This window comes from Pinus tabuliformis, chromosome 5_1 (genome assembly GCF_031772625.1).
Source record: "Pinus tabuliformis cultivar Carrire ecotype Pingquan chromosome 5_1, CPIR1, whole genome shotgun sequence".
In the NCBI taxonomy this organism is placed as follows: domain Eukaryota; kingdom Viridiplantae; phylum Streptophyta; class Pinopsida; order Pinales; family Pinaceae; genus Pinus; species Pinus tabuliformis.
In genome coordinates, this window is record NC_142305.1 from 137,285,509 (window position 1) to 137,303,197 (window position 17,689).

A 17,689-nucleotide genomic window follows, 5' to 3' on the forward strand; every position below is an offset into this window, starting at 1 on the left:
CTTCTCGATTGGGCCACAAACCTGAGTTAGGCTCACAAGTCTTCCTGCATTATCTCCAGTTAGGAGGGCTGATTATAACTCACAAGTGATGGATAGGCTTGCTAAGGTAATCTCTACATTGATTTGAATAAGTGGGCTCCTCAATTCCCTCTAGGCACAAGGCATTGAGAAGAATTGAGGAGGGTTGTTGTTGCAACTATAACACATCAATCGTAACTAAAGAAAATGAGGTGATGCCAAAGGTTTAGTGAATATGTCAACGACTTGCTCTTTAGTAGGAAAATATTCTAAGCTGAGAACACCATCCTAGATGAGTTGCCGAATGAAGTGCATGTGGATTTCAATGTTTTTGGTCCTTTGATGCTCCTTTGGTTGCATGAAATGTGTTATCAAACCAAAGAGTGGTAGGATAATCCTAATGAATGCCAAAATCTATCATTAGTTGTCAAAGCCAAAAAACCTCGTGACTGGCAAGAACTGCAACATGATACCCAACTTTTGCAGAGGATAATGGAATTATTGACTGCTTCTTACAAGACCATGCAATAGGAGCAGATCCATGGTGAAAAACAAAGCCAAAAGTGGACCTTTGATCATCGACTGAACCAACCTAGTCAAAATCAGTGAAGCCCAAAAGACGAGAAACACCATATGTGTACTAATTGCTAAGTGGTAGTACCTTCATATACCTCAGAATGCACTTTGTAGCCTTGTAGTGATTCTCATGAGGAGCTTGAGAGAATCAAGAAACAAGCTCTACTATAAAAGAGATGTTCATATGCATATGAGTCAAATACAATAGACTCCTAACTATTTGTTGATACAGTGAAGGATCATTGTGTGGTGTAGAGATATTGGTAGAAAGAATAACACTTGATTGAAATGGAGTAGGCATAGGGTTACAATTAGCCATGCGAAAGTGCTGAAGTAAATCAAGTGCATACTTTTGCTGGAAAATGGAGATCCATTGTGAAGACTAACAAAATTATAGACCATGAAAATAATGCAAAAGTTCAAGATCTATAATATCAAATTGCCCCATCAATGCTTCCTTAACACTTTGAATCATAGATGAAGAGCTCATTGTGAGAATTAAATCATCTTCATATAGAACCTATGCCAAGAATCATGCCTTGAGTGTGATTGGTAGGGTCAAAACAACAATAGTTGAGCCTTGAAGCAATCACAAAATTATCCATCTTTTCATACCAAGTTTAAGGAGCTTATCTGAGACCATACAATGAATTTTGAATCCTGCAAAGAAGAGAAGAATCTTGTACAAAACTAGGGGGTTGCTCCAAATTTATTTCCTCGTGCAAATCACCACGTAGAAAGGTGCTCTTCACATCCATCTGTTAGATTGGCCGGCTTAGGGAGGCACCAAGAGAAAGTGAAAGGCACATAGAATTCATTTGAGCAATAAGGGCAAAGGTGTCAAAATAATCTATCCTTTTTGCAATTGAGATCTCGGAACATCCACAATATTCATTTTTGAGTTCCGACATTTCGAGTCTATAACAAGACTCATCATCAAGGAAAAAACTTGAAAAGAAGAGAAGGGCATAGAGGAGATACATAAGGGATGGAAACAAGAAAAGAGAAAAAGAGAGCCGACAAACAGACCTAATCTAAAATAATGAAACAAAAATATAATAAAAAAAAATAAAAAAAATAATTTTAATTTTAATTTTATAAAATTTTAATTAATTTTTATAGATTTTAATTTTATTGTTAAAATAAAATCAATATTATTATGGGCCTTTTTATTAGGAATAATTATTACCAACAAAAGTTAATAATAATATTTTATTATTAGTATTAATTATAATGTTATTAGTAATAACTTCCTTATTACTAATAATAGGTTAATTAATAATACTAATAATAAATTTAATTATTATTAATTTATGGTCCAATAATAATTATAGTTAATAAAAATGAAAGAGAATAATAATGATTTAGGAATTATATTATAAAGGATGTAAGGGATCATTGAAAAGGAATATCATGTTAAGGAATTAATATGAAAGGGAACCTTATGATAATATTAGGATATAAAGGGGGCAATTAAAATATTTATAGAGTAGAAATCATTGTTAAAGAGGATAATGAATAGATTTAGAAATAGGCTAAAAGGAAAGATGGGAGAGGGAGGATCAAAATTGAGTGCAGGGGCAGGGATAGAGGATTCGAGGGGAGAGAAAGGGGTTAATGGGGAGAGGAAGGTAATGGTGTATGTTTCTCAGTTGTGTGGGAGAGTAAGGAAATTTGGCCCGCTGCGTTGATATTTGCCTTGAATAATCAGGCCTGCTGCTCTATACACTATTACATTGTCAGTTATTACCTGGGCACCATTTTTTGGTCCTACCAATTCAATTGCTTCAATCAAGAAGTCAACAATGAATTGGAAATCTTTCCACTGCCTTCAAAAACATTGCCTCCTTTAGGCTTTGAGCAATCACATTGATCAAAGGCCTATTCGTTTGATCTTTCCATCCATTAGAAATGATGGACACCCTTGAAATGCGCCGCTTAATTTAGCTTCCAAATTCAACAATGTAGTGCAAACCTTCTCATATCATGGGCTCTTATATCCTTTTGAGGCTTCATTCATTGCTTTGCTCAGCTTTGCTCAGTAAGGAGATCGCACAAGGTTAAAGGGAAGGCTATTTGCATAAATGCATTGACCTATAGCTGTATCTGCTTTCTCTTGAGCATCATTAGTAAAACTCTTTTCAAGTGGTCCAGACCGCTTTGAACCAGAGTTGCCAATTCCATAAGAGGGAAGTGAAGGCTTCTATGAAGATGCTCCCAACCTTGTTGGTTGTTTGAATTGAGAGGTAGGATTTGCCTCATTTGCTTTAGCATATGCCTCGTCTTGTTCTTTCTAATATTTTTCAAGTTTTTTCTTGTTTAAACCTTTTCCTTTGTCCCATTCTCTTTAGGTGGGCCAGTGCATATTCGAATCCCATTGCCTCTTAACCCAAGTAAATGTGCTTTAACTTGGGTGTATGATCCCTTAAACTCCTTTTAACACTCACTTCAAATCCATAGCAATGATCCCCCTTCTTGGATCTTCCATATAAGAGTTACATATTTCCAAAGTGGTGACTTTGGATCAACTTTAAGGACAGATACAAAAGGATGAACTTAAAGTTGCCATGATCATGATGTAATTGGTAACTACAAAATAGAATTGCAAATTACAAATTAAAATTCAAAGAATTTTAAAATTTAGAACTGTAACAAAATAAAAAAATACAATGCACACTCCCAACTGTCAACATCTATTAGCATTGTCAGCTGCAATAACACAGTCACATAAAAAGATTTTGGGCCTTTCACATATACTATTGATTCTGATAATTTTCAATTTCTCCGTCTAGGATGTGCTAAAAAGCAACTTATTCCCCTATCACTTATGTCATTATCTAATGTCATTATCTAATATTGAGTGGTACCAATGTATTGGGGTAAGTGTCCTATTAGGCTATTAAACATATAAACAAAGAATGGCACATGCCACTACAATCAACAACTAAGATAAGGTCTGTGTGGCCGATTGCCTATAAAAATTCCTGGAACTTGGGTGAACAACCAAATTCGGAAATCCCATTGATTGGAACTCTGTATGCCATTGGATCTGGGGATCATCTATTGTTCACATCACTAGTATGGTTGCAAATTTCCATTGATTGGAACTCTGGTTCTCTTGCATTTCTTAGGGGGCCAAAGCATCAACATCTGTAATAATAAGTGTACTTTACAGCGTCTAAATTTTTGGCTGAATGGGAGGATTCGAAGAAGGGGCACATATTAGAAGCAAATACTGAAACTTGAAAGGCAAATACAGAGACGGTTCAATGAGCGTAGGCAAATACTAAACACCTGTCGTTGACGGTCGTCTCTCCAACTCCAAGCAACGATGGCGGACAGTCTCCTCGACTCCTCCAACTCCAAGTTTACTCAAGCAAATGATTTAAGGTTTCAGTGTATTAGTGATGGCTCCGGCTCGACGACCAATCCAAGCAACGATGAAATGATAAATTATAAAACTATGAAATTTGATAAGGGGGCGCAAACTAGACCGAAACCCAAGCCAAAAACTTTCCCGACGTATACGTTTTCGCGTCATACGTTTCCGGAAATACGGATTCGTATTGTGATACGTATATGTATTTTCCGGAAACAGGTCCAAATTTTTTGAAACCCTTTTGATATTTTTTCCGATCTCGGAATGGCCGTTTCCGAAAAACTGAAATGTGACGAAAATGTTTCGATGCCGTTTCAAAGCCATTTTGTATGAATTTCAATATCCGAAATGCCGATCGACGTTTTTGAGGGTTGGGGGCAGCATTCCCGGTATGTTAGCCATATCTCTGTTCTACCGTGCTGCTTACACGCTATTCTCTGACCAGCAACATGCTACTTTGCCATCAATGACAACAATCTCCCTTTTGGCATTGACGGTAACACTGTGCTCTTTTTTTCTTGAGAAACATTAGACTTCTGTTTACCTCCTCTTTGACATCAATAGCAAAAGGTACTTTTGGCATTGACGGTAACACTCTGATCTTTTTTTTCTTGAGAAACATTAAACTTCTGTTTACCTCCCCTTTGACATCAATAGCAAAAGGTCCAAGGAGAGATCTATGTCTGTTTATGATGGAGAAAACCACATGCTCCAGATGTTTTTGTTTTAGATTTCTTTTCATGCACACTATTGTACTGAGATTACTCTCATTACTTGCATCATTTTACCACCCATTACATGAGCAACAACACTTGCTAACCAAGTCATTATCTCGAGCATATGAGCAGTCCTTTAGTACTCCATCAACTCTATGACACTATATGCCACTGTCAAGTGTATGGTTTAGATGTCTCTGTCCTTATGGCTATCAATGTATGGTCTATCCTTATCGGAATCTGTCATAATCCACAGGCTTACACATCTCTGGAGATCAAAACTACTACACTTCTATGCCATAGAATTTTCCTTTCCAATCTTTTGATATGCCCACTTCAGACAAAATGTATGCTTTTCAATCACATAATTCTGGCAATACAAATACTTTTTCAAAATTAGATGAATCAAGTTGCAAATATCTCAAGAGCTGGTGTCACTCTAAATGAACCCTTTCAACATTTTCATTCCCTGTCTGCTATGAACTTTGAGCTCCTTTTTTTTAGATATGGCCTCTTCTGTATAAACTAGGTCTTAGGTGAAATCTCTGTCAAGTCTTTGCTATACATGCGCAAATTCCATTGCTCGAAAACCAGGGAGCAGACTACATATCAAGGGCAAGCTATTTTTTATGTGTTTCAACAGAAAATTTATTGCGTAAACAATACTCCCAACATGTATAATCAATGTGGAATGGAAGTATAATGTCTCTGCAATTCTCTGTCAAACTCAATTCAAGCTTCTCAATCTCTGTTCAGTTTAGGTTTAATCGCTTGTTTGGTTGCTTGTGGTGCCAAGATCAATGCTCAACAACGGAAACACGACCAATTCTGCCCCTACAGATGACTTGTGTAAATTAACAACAAACTCTACCATATCCGTGAGCATGCCCAACATATTTTGAACCCAAATTAAGATAAGCTTCTTCAATGTTAGTACTGTAAATGCATATATAATTGGCCACAGGAAAATATAATCTAGTTTTCTTTTTAAATGCTATCTCTTTGCACGCTTGCACTCTCTCTCCCTCTTCAATACTAACTAAGAAAAAATTGCAGAATTGAGTTTTCCAGCAGTTTAATTCTAAAGAACTAGACAATCTTCAATTAAATACGTCATATAGCTACAATGCTTCTCTTTTCCTGAAATTTCATTCTCCAATTCGCTATCTCAGTTGTTGGTTGTATCCTCTTGCAAAGGCAGATCCAAGGCATGTTGCTTGTATTCTGTAGATGACCAGTTCGAGCGAACAAAGACAAACGAGACAAGGAGAACACTTTCAATGGCAATAAACAACTCATGCCAAACCTTTCGAACGCATTGATTCTCTTAACGCCTGAACGCATACATTCTGGTATACCTCTGGCACCCCTGAGCATGCATTGGAGAATCTTCAACGCATGAAATTTTTTCTGGTGTCAACACATCCGGTGTATTATTGTTCTCAGTCATAGCTAACCTTGTTTCCTATGCCATCCTTTGGCATAGAATATGGTATCTTCATACAGTCGAGCATACGAAAATCAAGTAACGCTCCAAGTAACTGGCGTTTTCCCTGTGGCACTGTCATCCGTTTCTCATTGAGGTCGCTCAGGTTTCCTAACTAGGCAATGTTTCATATACAAGTAACGTCCAGCTGTCACCAATTAGATTACTTTGTTCCTCTGTCCACCTTTTAGGTCCTCTGCATCTTTGTCTGTAAGATAACGTTTCTGTCCACCATTATACCTCTGCACATCTGTCTCTCTGGCTACGTAGCCATTACGCCTCAAATTCTCCGTGAAAGTCTGTTCCAGGTTTAACATATAGCAGGTTTACACTCTACAGTTCCATAAACTTTGACTAGGCTCGAACCATACTGCCATGACCACAATTTCATGCTACCCTTGTCTATGTTTGGAATGTTACAAGTCCGCAACTTGTAACTCCTCTGCAGTCCATGTAACGCATGCTCATCTCAGCCTCTAAACAACACTCCTTTCACTACATTTTCTTTTTGTTAGCTCATCATTACTCTATCTCGAAATTTGCTTCGATTCATTTCACTTGGAGGCATCATCTCTTATTGCTGTTCTCTCATGCGATTATGCATGCTATTCATTACAGAGATTGTATTGTATGGTGACCTCTCACAATGGCCTTTAGTTTTCGAAATATCCTTTCTTCATATGTATATCAATCCCAAGCATAGTCTAGACTTTCTTCGAAAGGTGTGCTAGGCTCTATATGTTGTAATTTGAGATTCTAGTTTTGAGGGAAAGGAATGTATTTTGTTAATTCCTCATTTTAGCTTTTTCGTATTATCAAGGCATTTGACTGTGATGTGTAGGCTCAACTAATGTTTTAAAACTCCGACTCCGGTTCGGAAACAGTCAACGGTCGATTTTGACTCGGACTCGGTATTGACTCGGTCGATTTCATTTCAATGATTCGGTCGTTTTAAAAAATACATTAAATATTATTATTATTATTATATAAAAAACATAATTTTAAAGATTTTCATTCATGTTTCGAAACACAATGTTTTAGAATATAGAGAGAAGACAACATATGATCAAAGTAGGCTCATGAATATATCCATTATATCAAAATGGCACCCAATGCTCTGTCCAAGTCATATCAACACAAAAAGCAAGAAATCAGAATCTTAGGAAAATCTACATAGGTAATAAGCAAATTCAGTATACGCATCCCAAGCAAATTATCGCTGCATATGCTTCCCGTGTTCTGTTGAAGATCATTATCACGAAGTGGCCTTCAGTGTTGCTATATATCTATCTCCACTCTTTGAACGTTCTCATCTATGCTTTCAATAATTCCTGCAGAACATCGTTTCATTCCTTCGAAATTGAGCCTCTGTCTCTGATGTTCGCTATTTGCGCCCTCCATTCTCATCTTCTCAACCTCTGTTGTTGTCGGAGTGGAACCAGATTCTTCGCTTGGGTTCTCTCTGTGATTGTGATCATCCTCTCTGTCTTTGTTGCGCTGCTCTTCCCCATACATCTCTTGTGTCTGAGTTACTACAATGCTCCTCTGTCTCTTCCTTCACTTTCGAGGAGAGAAAGTTTAATCAATGAAGTTATATTTCCCTTCCAATCGAAGTTGATTCCCAATGAAGGTCTTTTTGGTGGCTGTAATCGTTCCATTTTTCAGTTATTTCTTGTCTCTGTCTTTCCTTCTTGGAGTGTTTGCTATCAACTCATCGTAGGTATGGATTGGAATCCTCTGGCCAATGTTCCGAAGTGTGAGAATTGTGCAATATGCATAGCCAACAAGTTCATGATAGATCAGATTTGAGAGATGATCAAGGATTATAAATTTGAAACTAAGTCTGAGAACTCCTTTCTTAAGAGACAATTGGATGAGCAGAGGAATGAAATGGAAGCTCTAAAACACAAGTGTAAGCACATGGTAGACACTGTCAACTATCTGAAGGGTCTTCTAATCAAGGAGACTGGGGAAAACTCCAACTACCAAAGCAGCAAGAACCGTCCTCACTCTCAGCAGGAGCCTTCAGTCAACAAATTCTAGAATTTCCTTTTTCAATCCTCTTCATACTGTACAAGTTCTTAAAAGTTACTTATGCTCTGTAAATGTAGATTTATGTTGAATCAATTTGTCCGAATATATAAGAAAAATGTTATAGGAAAACTTAGAATCAACGGAGGAAATGCATGGAATGTAGGCACTGTTTTCCCTCTTTTTCTCTTCCAGGTTGCCTATCTCCATTTTGCTTTGATGTAATGGGAGCAAGCTCCCTCTTTTCTTTTTGGAATAGAAAAATTAGTAACCGACTTTGTTAAAATAAAAACAATAAAACTCCATATGAAATGTGGTATAATCGCCTTCCTGTTGATCAACATTTCATTTTTTTTCGTTCTCAATGTTATGCTTGAATTCCTAAGCAACAAAAAAGCAAGTTGAGTGCAAGAAGCAAAAAATGTATATTTTTGGGATATTCTATGACTTCTAAGGCATACATGTGGTATGATGAAGAGAATACAAAGTTTATTTTGTCAAGAGATGTAGTTTTTCTTAAATCCGATTGTATGTTTTGACCCTGTAAAAAACTTACCTGCAAACAAATTCTTAAAAAACAGAAAATATACAATGGCGAGAAACACAAAACAAATACATAGATATTTTCCCTTGGATTCCAAAACCAGGACTACTAGATTGATTTTTCATTATTTTCTTTTCAATGTTACAATAAAAGTAAGCACTGGTATGCAATAGAAGCTACCTTGGCAATAAGAGAAAAAATATCACCAAAATCAATTCCCGGCACATGGGAATAACGTTTTGCTACCAACTAAGCTTTTTATTTCTCCATGCATTCATCCTTTTCTTAAACACCCATTTGCTTCCAATGGGTTTCTTTCGAGCTGGAAATTTCGCCAAATCCCAAGCCTCATTTTTGTCCAAAGATGCCATTTCATCAACCATGGCCTCTTTCTAGAGTTTTCCATCCTTTGAATCCACTGCTTCCCTGGCAGTTCTGGGATCATCATCATTAATAGATAAAGAAAAATTTGAACATAAAGCAGATGGACTATACCTTTCTGGCTGCATTTTTTCTCGAATTGATTTTCTCATAGTTGGAGTTTGTGGCTCTTCATCTTTTGATTTCCGTTCTATTGTAGAGTCTAATTCTTCCTATTTTAGCTCAAACTATATATTCTCAGGTTCCTTTGGTAGGACTTTATGTTTAATAACATCTTTCACCTCTCTAAACACCACATCTCGGCTGTACACAGCCTTCCTTGTTTCTGGGTTCCAAAGCTTATAACTTTTTAAACCAACCTTATACCTAATAAAGATGCACCTTTCAGATTTACTATCCAACTTAGTTCTTTTCTCCTTTGGAACATGTACGTATGCATCACAACCAAATACCCTTAGATGTGAAAGAGAGGGTTTTTTACCAGTCCATACCTTATGTGGAGTCTTATCCTCCAAGGCTGATGAAGGTGATCTATTAACCAGGTAACATGCAATCTCCACCGCCTCTGCCCAGAATTCCTGTCCTAACCCGGAACCATCGAGCATGCTTATTTCCTTTTCCATCAACGCCGTGTTCATTCCTTTTGCAACTCTGTTTTGCTGAGGTGTGTATGGAGTAGTCTTTTGTCGTGCTATACCACACTTGTTACAGAACTTTTCAAATTCCTTCTTACAGAACTCTCCACCATTATCTGTCCTCAACACCTTTATATTTTTCTCTGTCTAGTTTTCCACCATAGTCGTAAATTTTTTAAACTTGTCTAAGACTTCAGATTTCTTCTTGAGGAAATATATCAATGTATTCCTTGAGAATTCATCTATAAATGATACATTGTACATAGACTCACCCAGTGATGGAACCGACACAGGTCCAAACACATCACTGTGCACAAGCTCTAAAATCCCTTTCTCCCTCTTAGCATTAGAGGGGAAACTCACTTGATTCTCCTTCCCATATACACAATGTTCATAGGAATCAAAATCCAGAGAGTAATTAGACATACCTTCTACCATACCATTACCATGAAGTATTCAAAGGCCTTTCTCTCCAATATGTCCAAGCCTTTGATGCCATAGCATGGTCTTTTCTCTAGAGAACACTAGATTTTCTGCTCCTCTTTCAGGAACCATAGAACTTTTGCACCCACCAATAATAGTGCTACCTAGAAGCTTGTACATAGTTCCAATCCGAACTCCCTGCATCAATACTAGTGCTCCCTAAACTATCTTGCAGGGATCTTTCTCAAGCACTGTTTTTACATCTGTATCATCCATCTTGCTTACAAAAGATTCCTTGCCAATGCAGGAATATGCAGAACACGAGGAAGTGTTCTGCCACCTTGCAACTTTAACTTGACTTTTCTGCATCCGATGATTTTGGCCTTCTTGTCATCGCTTAAGAAGACATCACCACCATCATATTTCTCATACTTGCAGAATCACTCCCTATGGGGAGTGAAGTGAAATGATCACTTGAGCCAATCAACCATGCCTCATGATCCCCACCTTCAATTGAGGTGGTTTCGCCTTTGCAGAAGGAGCATCATCAGATACCTTTCCTTTCTCGGGAGCTTTAGATCTACAGTCCTTTTTGTAGTGCCCTTCGTTTCCGCATTTCCAACCTACCTTTATAGGTTTTCCTGGAGATTTAGGTCTCGCTCTAGATTTAGATCTCCCACTGGAGGACTTATTTTTGTTTTTGTTCTGGGATCGTCCTCGTACAAACAAGGCATCTCCATTCTAGCTCTCCATATTTTTCTGCCTCATCTCCTCCGATTGCAAGGATGAGACTATTTCATCAAACTTCAAAGTTGTTGTTTTGCTACCTATTGGAACAACCAGACTATCCCACGAATTTGGTAGAGAACACAACAAACTGATGCAGTTATCTTCATCTGAAATTTTAATATCAACATATAATAATTGGCTTACCACAATATTAAAGGCATTCATATGCTCTGTCACCGAGTCTCAATCTTTTATGCTCAGGTTATACAACTTTTTTTGCAGGAACAATTTGTTCACCAGAGACTTAGATTGGTACAAAGTCCCTAACTTGACCCACAAATCCTTCGCCGTAGTTTCCCTTGATACATTCAACAATATTGAATTTGAGATACACAACCGTATTGTGCTCTTTTCCTTTCGATCCAACTCTGCCCAATCTTCTGCTGACATTGCCATTGGTTTAGTACTCGGATCCACTGTGATTTATTGATCTTTATCCACCACCAGATCCTCCATCTTGAGTTTCCACAACTCAAAACTCTAACCATTAAATTTTTCGATCCCTATCTTTCCACTGCTTGCCATCTTCTTTCACTGCAAGAATCGATTCCTCAGATCTCCCACTGAACAGGGTCTATCACAGGCCTGAGCAAAACCCCTCAGCAGCAAAGGCGTCACTTGAAGTCGAAACAACATCGATACCAAATGTATTTTTGAACCCTGTACAGAAATTACCTGCAAACGAATTGTTAAAAAACATAAAATATACAATGGTGAGAAACAAAAAACAAATACATAGATATTTTCCCCTGGATCCCAAAACCGAGACTCTGCCAGATTGATTTTTCATTATTTTCCTTTCAATGTTACAATACATATATATATACAAGCCGAAGCATTCATAAACCTCAATCCATTAACCCTAGATTAGAACATAATTGTAGTTTCCTTGACCGTATCTACAAATACCATGGGTAGAGAACCATCATGCCCAAAACCATGTGCAAAACCCATGCACAAAACTATAGGTAGGCTTGCCCATCTAATATAGGGTCCAAATTATTTTTCTCGGGGTGTTGCCTCAAATTTCGTGCAAGGGGGCTATAGCCCCTCTGAAACCCCTCAACAGGGGAGGTTGTGCGCCCATTGTGACCCCCCTTCTTCGCCCGATGCAATGAACAAGGAGGACTTTCGCCCCCACTGTGACCCCCGTGCGTGCAACTAGTCGTGGAAATAATATAACACACACCCAACACTGATAAAGATACATCCACAGATGATAGACAACTTAATTATTTAGAAATGTTTATGTCTAAGAAATTTGATTATCAATCCGATAATAATCTTCCACATCCTGAAGGGGGGTTTCCCGTTCTAGATCACTCTGTGGATTTTCCTTCAATGAATTTGCCTCTCAATGATGATAATGATTTTGCTGAAGAGAAATTGGACAATAGAAGTGTTTTTGCAGGGACAGAAAGTATTTGCATTCTGGAAGAGTCTGCTCCACAAGATGAGCAACTTCCTCGACAAAATGAACAACCTCTACAAAGATCAACTCTTATTAGAACATTTCCAGGAAAAACGGATGATGATGAAACATGAAGTTCTTCAAGTAACTGTTTTCGTGATTGTGAACATAATTTCTCTATTGATTGTGAGCCTACTTGTTTCGAAGAAGCTGCTAGTTATGATGAATGGAACGATGCAATGCAGAGGGAGTATGATGCCCTCATAAATAATGGCACTTGGAGGTTGGTGGATCCTCTTGTTGGCATCAAACCCATTGGTTGCAAGTGGATTTATGAAACCAAATATAAAGTTGATGGTCCACTTGACAAGTACAAGGCAATACTTGTAGCCAAGGGATATGCACAAAAAGAAGGTATTGATTACACAAAAAATTTGCTCCCCCAATTAAATGGGGCACTATTAGAACTTTGTTTGCTATTGCAACTCATAAAGGATGAAAAATTCATCATATGGATGTTAAAACTGCTTTCCTAAATGGGGATCTGAAGGAAGATGTATACATGTTTCAACCACAAGGTTTTTTGGTCAAAGGTAAAGAACAAAAGGTATGCATGCTGATGAAGTCCTTGTATGGTTTGAAACAAAGCACCTCGTGCATGGTATGTGAAGCTAACTGAACATCTTCTTAAGTTGAATTATAAGCATTTTGACCTAGATGATGCAACTCTTTTTGTTAAGAAGGTTGGAAGATTAGTTGTATATCTAGTTGTCTATGTTGATGATTTGATGATTACATGGAACAATGATGATTATATATCATCTATTAAGAAGGAATTGCAAATTTTTTTTTATATGATAGATTTAGGCTTACTTTATTATTATCTTGGAATTGAAGTTGATCAAAAACCTTTACATTTTTTTTATCTCTCAAAAGAAATACGTTGGAAAATTATCTAACAAATATGGAATTATTGATTGTAATCTTGTTGTTACTCCAATGGAACAAAATTTGAAACTTACTTCAGAAGAAGGCAAACCATTTGAAGATCCAACAAAGTACATACAACTTTTTGGAAGTTTGATTTATCTTTCTACTACTCGTCCTAATATTACTTTTGCTGTAGGGATACTTTCTAGATTTATGCATCAACCTTGTGAAGGGCATTGGGTAGTAGCAAAATGAATACTTAAATATCTAAAAGGAACTCAAACATATGGCATCAAATATTCCAAAGTTTCAGACTTCCATCTTACTGGTTATTCAGATTTAGATTTTGATGGTGATAAGGAGCATGGAGTCTCAACTTCTGGTTATTTGATGAATCTTGGATCAACAACTATTAGTTGGAGATCACGAAAACAATTTGTTCATGCTGATTCTACCACCGATGCTGAATATGTTGTAGCGAATCAAGCTACAAAAGAAATAATTTGGCTTCGCAAAATACTTGAAGATTTGTAGGAGAAACCAAAGGCTTCAACTCCTTTAGTCGTTGACAATTATTCTGCAATTTAATTAGCCAAGAATCCAAAACTTCATGATCGAACCAAACATATCAACACCAAGTATCATTTGATTGTGTGAAAATTTGGAGACCCAAATCCCTACTGCAACAAACTGATATTACTTCTCCTACTTGTTAATTCATGCAGGATATTTACCGTGCTACAATGTAAATATCGAAGTAAATATGACTGCAACTTTCACAAATTAAATTATATGTGGAAACAAGAACTGAGCAAGAAGAAATAACACACACACAAGTGACACCATTGTTTTGGGACTAATGTCTCCGGAAAAACCCAATGCGGGAAAATTGGTGCAACAACCAAGGGTTTCTATTATTATGCAATAGTCTTTGAATACAATCTTTGGATGCATTACTGGCTATTCAATACAGAGAATCTGACTGGCAGAGAATTAGTGAGAAATACCTCACACGATCACTGGAAATTCGATACTGATATAGGCTCTGGATGGCAAGCCCCACATTGCGTCTGCGTCAACCTGCACAGTTCAACGTCACAACTACTAGGCTCTTCGTCACCCTTCTTGCTGGTCGATTTGCCTCTGGAACTTCGACTCTTTGCCTTTCAGGTCTCACAACTCGACTTCTGGTTCTAGAACTCAACTCTCCAGCGAATTTCGAATCTCCTCTCAGGCTTTGCGCTGCCTTAGCGTCCCTCTATGCTGCCCAACGTGGCTCTGTGCTGCCTCTTCTAGATCTCTCTCTGCCTCCTCTGCAATGTATCCCCGGATCATGAAACTCTCCAACCGAAAAACTATCCCTGCCCCTCACTGGAAGAAATATCCTCGATGACCTCTGCGTTGCTCTCTTGAGAAAATCGATCTTTGATATCTCACACGATGTGTCTTCCAAATGCCCATCAAGCCTCTTATAATCCTCTCGTTGATCAATCAACGGTCTAGATTAGATTCTAATCAATGGCTCATATCATTTTGACTTGATTCTCGCCTTCTTCTAGAAGTTTCACCCCTTGTTTAATTAATGCCCTTTAATTATCTTAATTTCCTAAGTTTATATTTAGGCATTCATTAAAAATGATTAATTATTTTAATAAAATGGTCTCCTAGTGGAATTTCCTAAAACGATTTTTGGGTATTTTGGAATACATGTGTCCTAGTCTCCCTGCAAATTTTGAGGCTCAGAGAACATTCAATTGTACTAGAAATCAACACTGCCTAACAAGGAATGTGCTCTAGTAATGCAAGCTGTTGAAGCATCACCCTGACTCTGTAAGATCTCCCTCTACGCTGCTGATGTCTGACATCGTTGCCCACCAACTACTACGCAAATGCTGCATCTGTGTTGTGTTGCTGAATCTGCATGCTGCTACCAATTGCATTTGCACTGCAACTCTACTCCAACTATTGTTGCTGCCTTAAGCAAAAATTGCAACGGAAAAACATCCAAAATACTGAACCAACTGTGTTCAGTATGATGCATCCGTTGTCTGAGTTTTGACTGCTGCTAGCCTCTGCAATATCATTGAAGTCTCTATGCTGCTGTTGACTTTGCTCCGTGCCACCTGCACTACTGCCAATACTAGCTCTGCGTTGCTCAGTATCTGACTGCTACTAGCCACTACATCTGTCACTTTGGCACTTGACTGCACCACCTAACATTGGTCCATCCTGCTACTGCTGACTATGGGTTCCCGTAGCAAGGTCTTGATCCAAGAGGTGGACTCCTCAAGGATCCTGCCCATCTGTAGTTCTTTCGAACTACAATACTAGATCACCCCACCTCTCCCCTAGAGGTATCTGGGCAATCAGGGAAAACTTGTCCTCCTCTATCTTTGGGGTTATAGCATGTGGATCATGTTTCTCGTCCTTGTCCTTTTTCTTGAGAGGACACTACGTAGTGTAGTGACCAAATTCACCACACCAGAAACATTTGATCTTTGAGACATCCTTCTTCAGCCTGCGTTGCTCTTGCTGCCCCTTTGATCCAAGGGATGCATTCTCCTACTCCTCCTTGGGATTCGCCCCACTGCTGTTGCTGCCATCAAGTTTGCACTTGACTAAGTCTCGCTTCATCTCTTCTTGTTGAAGAGCGGCCCACATCCCTTCCCAATCCGACTATTTCTGTCTGCCCAGGATACTCTGGACAAATACTTGCCATTCTTCTGAGACTGAATTCAGGGCCAACCTCGCCATCTCTGTAGGTTGAAGTGATGATCCTACAACTGTTAATTGATCTCGGACTTTCTGAAGCTTTGATAGGAACAAATCAATGCGTTCCCCTGCTACATCCTCGCGGATCTCATTTTCTCCTCCAATTACATCATCTGTTGCTCAGAGGATCCTTGATACGATGTAGCCAAGGCATCCCACATCTCTTTGGCCATCCCTTTGCCAACAATGTGACATACAAGGTGATCCCTCACTTCGTCGAGGATCAATCGTTTAGCCTTCGCCAACTCAACCTTGTACTTCTTGAGCAGATCTCCATCGATAGGTTCAACTACCACACTATCGACATAGGATTTGAGATCATGCTCATCTAGAAGGCAGGGGATCCTAGCCTTCCAGATCACATAGTTGGATGCTCCTTCCAATCGATCTTGATCTCTTAGCCTATATGCTGCCATCTCTGCCAACAACAAAAAATCCGAACTGCTCCCTCTCTCCTCTACGCAGTTGCTAGGCTGGCCTACGCACTCCCTGTTGGAGTTAGTAGAGTTAGTAGATATGCTCCTCGCTATTGCTGCTTAGCAACTGAGAAACAAAATTCCTTGGCTCAGAATTCACTAAGGAAGAAATTCCCTCAAAAGGTGTCTTCTTCCTTCTGACGTTTTTCTGCCCCAGCAACTGCTGCAGAAAAATGCGTCCTGCCTGAAAACTGCTTAGTGTTGAATCTGCGGCTACACTGCTCCCTCTACCACTGACAAATCACAATCTGAAAAATATTACCCCTGTCAACTCACTTAGAGAGAGATTTTCCTCGAGAATCTTGCCCTCCTGGCCTGTATTGCGCAATCCCTCTGGGGATTCGATCTACTGCCTACGCAACACTTCGATCTCCCTCCTTCTCTTCAACGCTGGGCTCTTCCGGTTTTCTCTCTTGCTTCACCCACGCTTTGATACGCAACCAACTAATATTACTTCTCCCATGTGTTAATTCGTGCAAGTTATTTATTATGTTGCATGGTAAATATCAAAGTAAATACGATTGCAACCTTCACTAATTAAATTATATGCGGAAACATGAATTGAGCAAGAAGACATAACAGACAAGTGACATTGTTGTTTTGGGACAAATGTCCCCAGGAAAACCCAATGCGGGAAAACCGATGCAACAACTGAGGGTTTGTATTATTATGCAGTAGTTTCTGAATACAATCTTTGGATGCCTTACTGGCTATCCGATACAAAGAATTTGATTGTCAGAGAATTAGTGAGAAACACCTCACACTATCATTAGAAATTCGATACTGATCCAAACTTTTGATGGCAAGCCCCACACTGCCTTTGCATCAGCCTACGCAGTTCAGCGTCACAACTACTAGGCTTTGCGTCACCCTTCTTGTTGGTCGATTTGCCTCTGGAACTCCAACTCTCCGCCCTTTTGGTCTGACACCCTGACTTCTGGTTGTAGAACTCGACTCTCTAACAAATTTCGAATCTCCTCTCAGGCTCTGCACTGCTTTAGCGCGGCTTTGCGCTACCTCTTATGGATCCCTCTCTGCCTCCTCTGCAATGTGTCCTCTGATCAGGAAACTCTCCAACTGAAAAACTATCCCTGCCCCTCATTGCAAGAAATCTCCTCGATG

General features: G+C 38.7%; 2 protein-coding genes across 2 annotated transcripts in view; one reads left to right on the top strand and one right to left on the bottom strand.

Annotated features, from left to right (window-relative positions):
* The window catches only part of LOC149163806 (uncharacterized), a 123,253-nt gene extending 115,016 nt beyond the window's left edge, over positions 1-8,237 (bottom strand). The window contains exon 1 of the mRNA XM_089431878.1: positions 3,889-8,237. The gene's annotated coding sequence lies outside the window, so the exon portion shown is untranslated. The remainder of the gene's footprint in view (positions 1-3,888) is intronic.
* The window catches only part of LOC149163805 (apyrase-like), a 273,199-nt gene that overhangs the window by 190,619 nt on the left and 64,891 nt on the right, over positions 1-17,689 (top strand). The gene's annotated exons all lie outside the window — the stretch shown is intronic.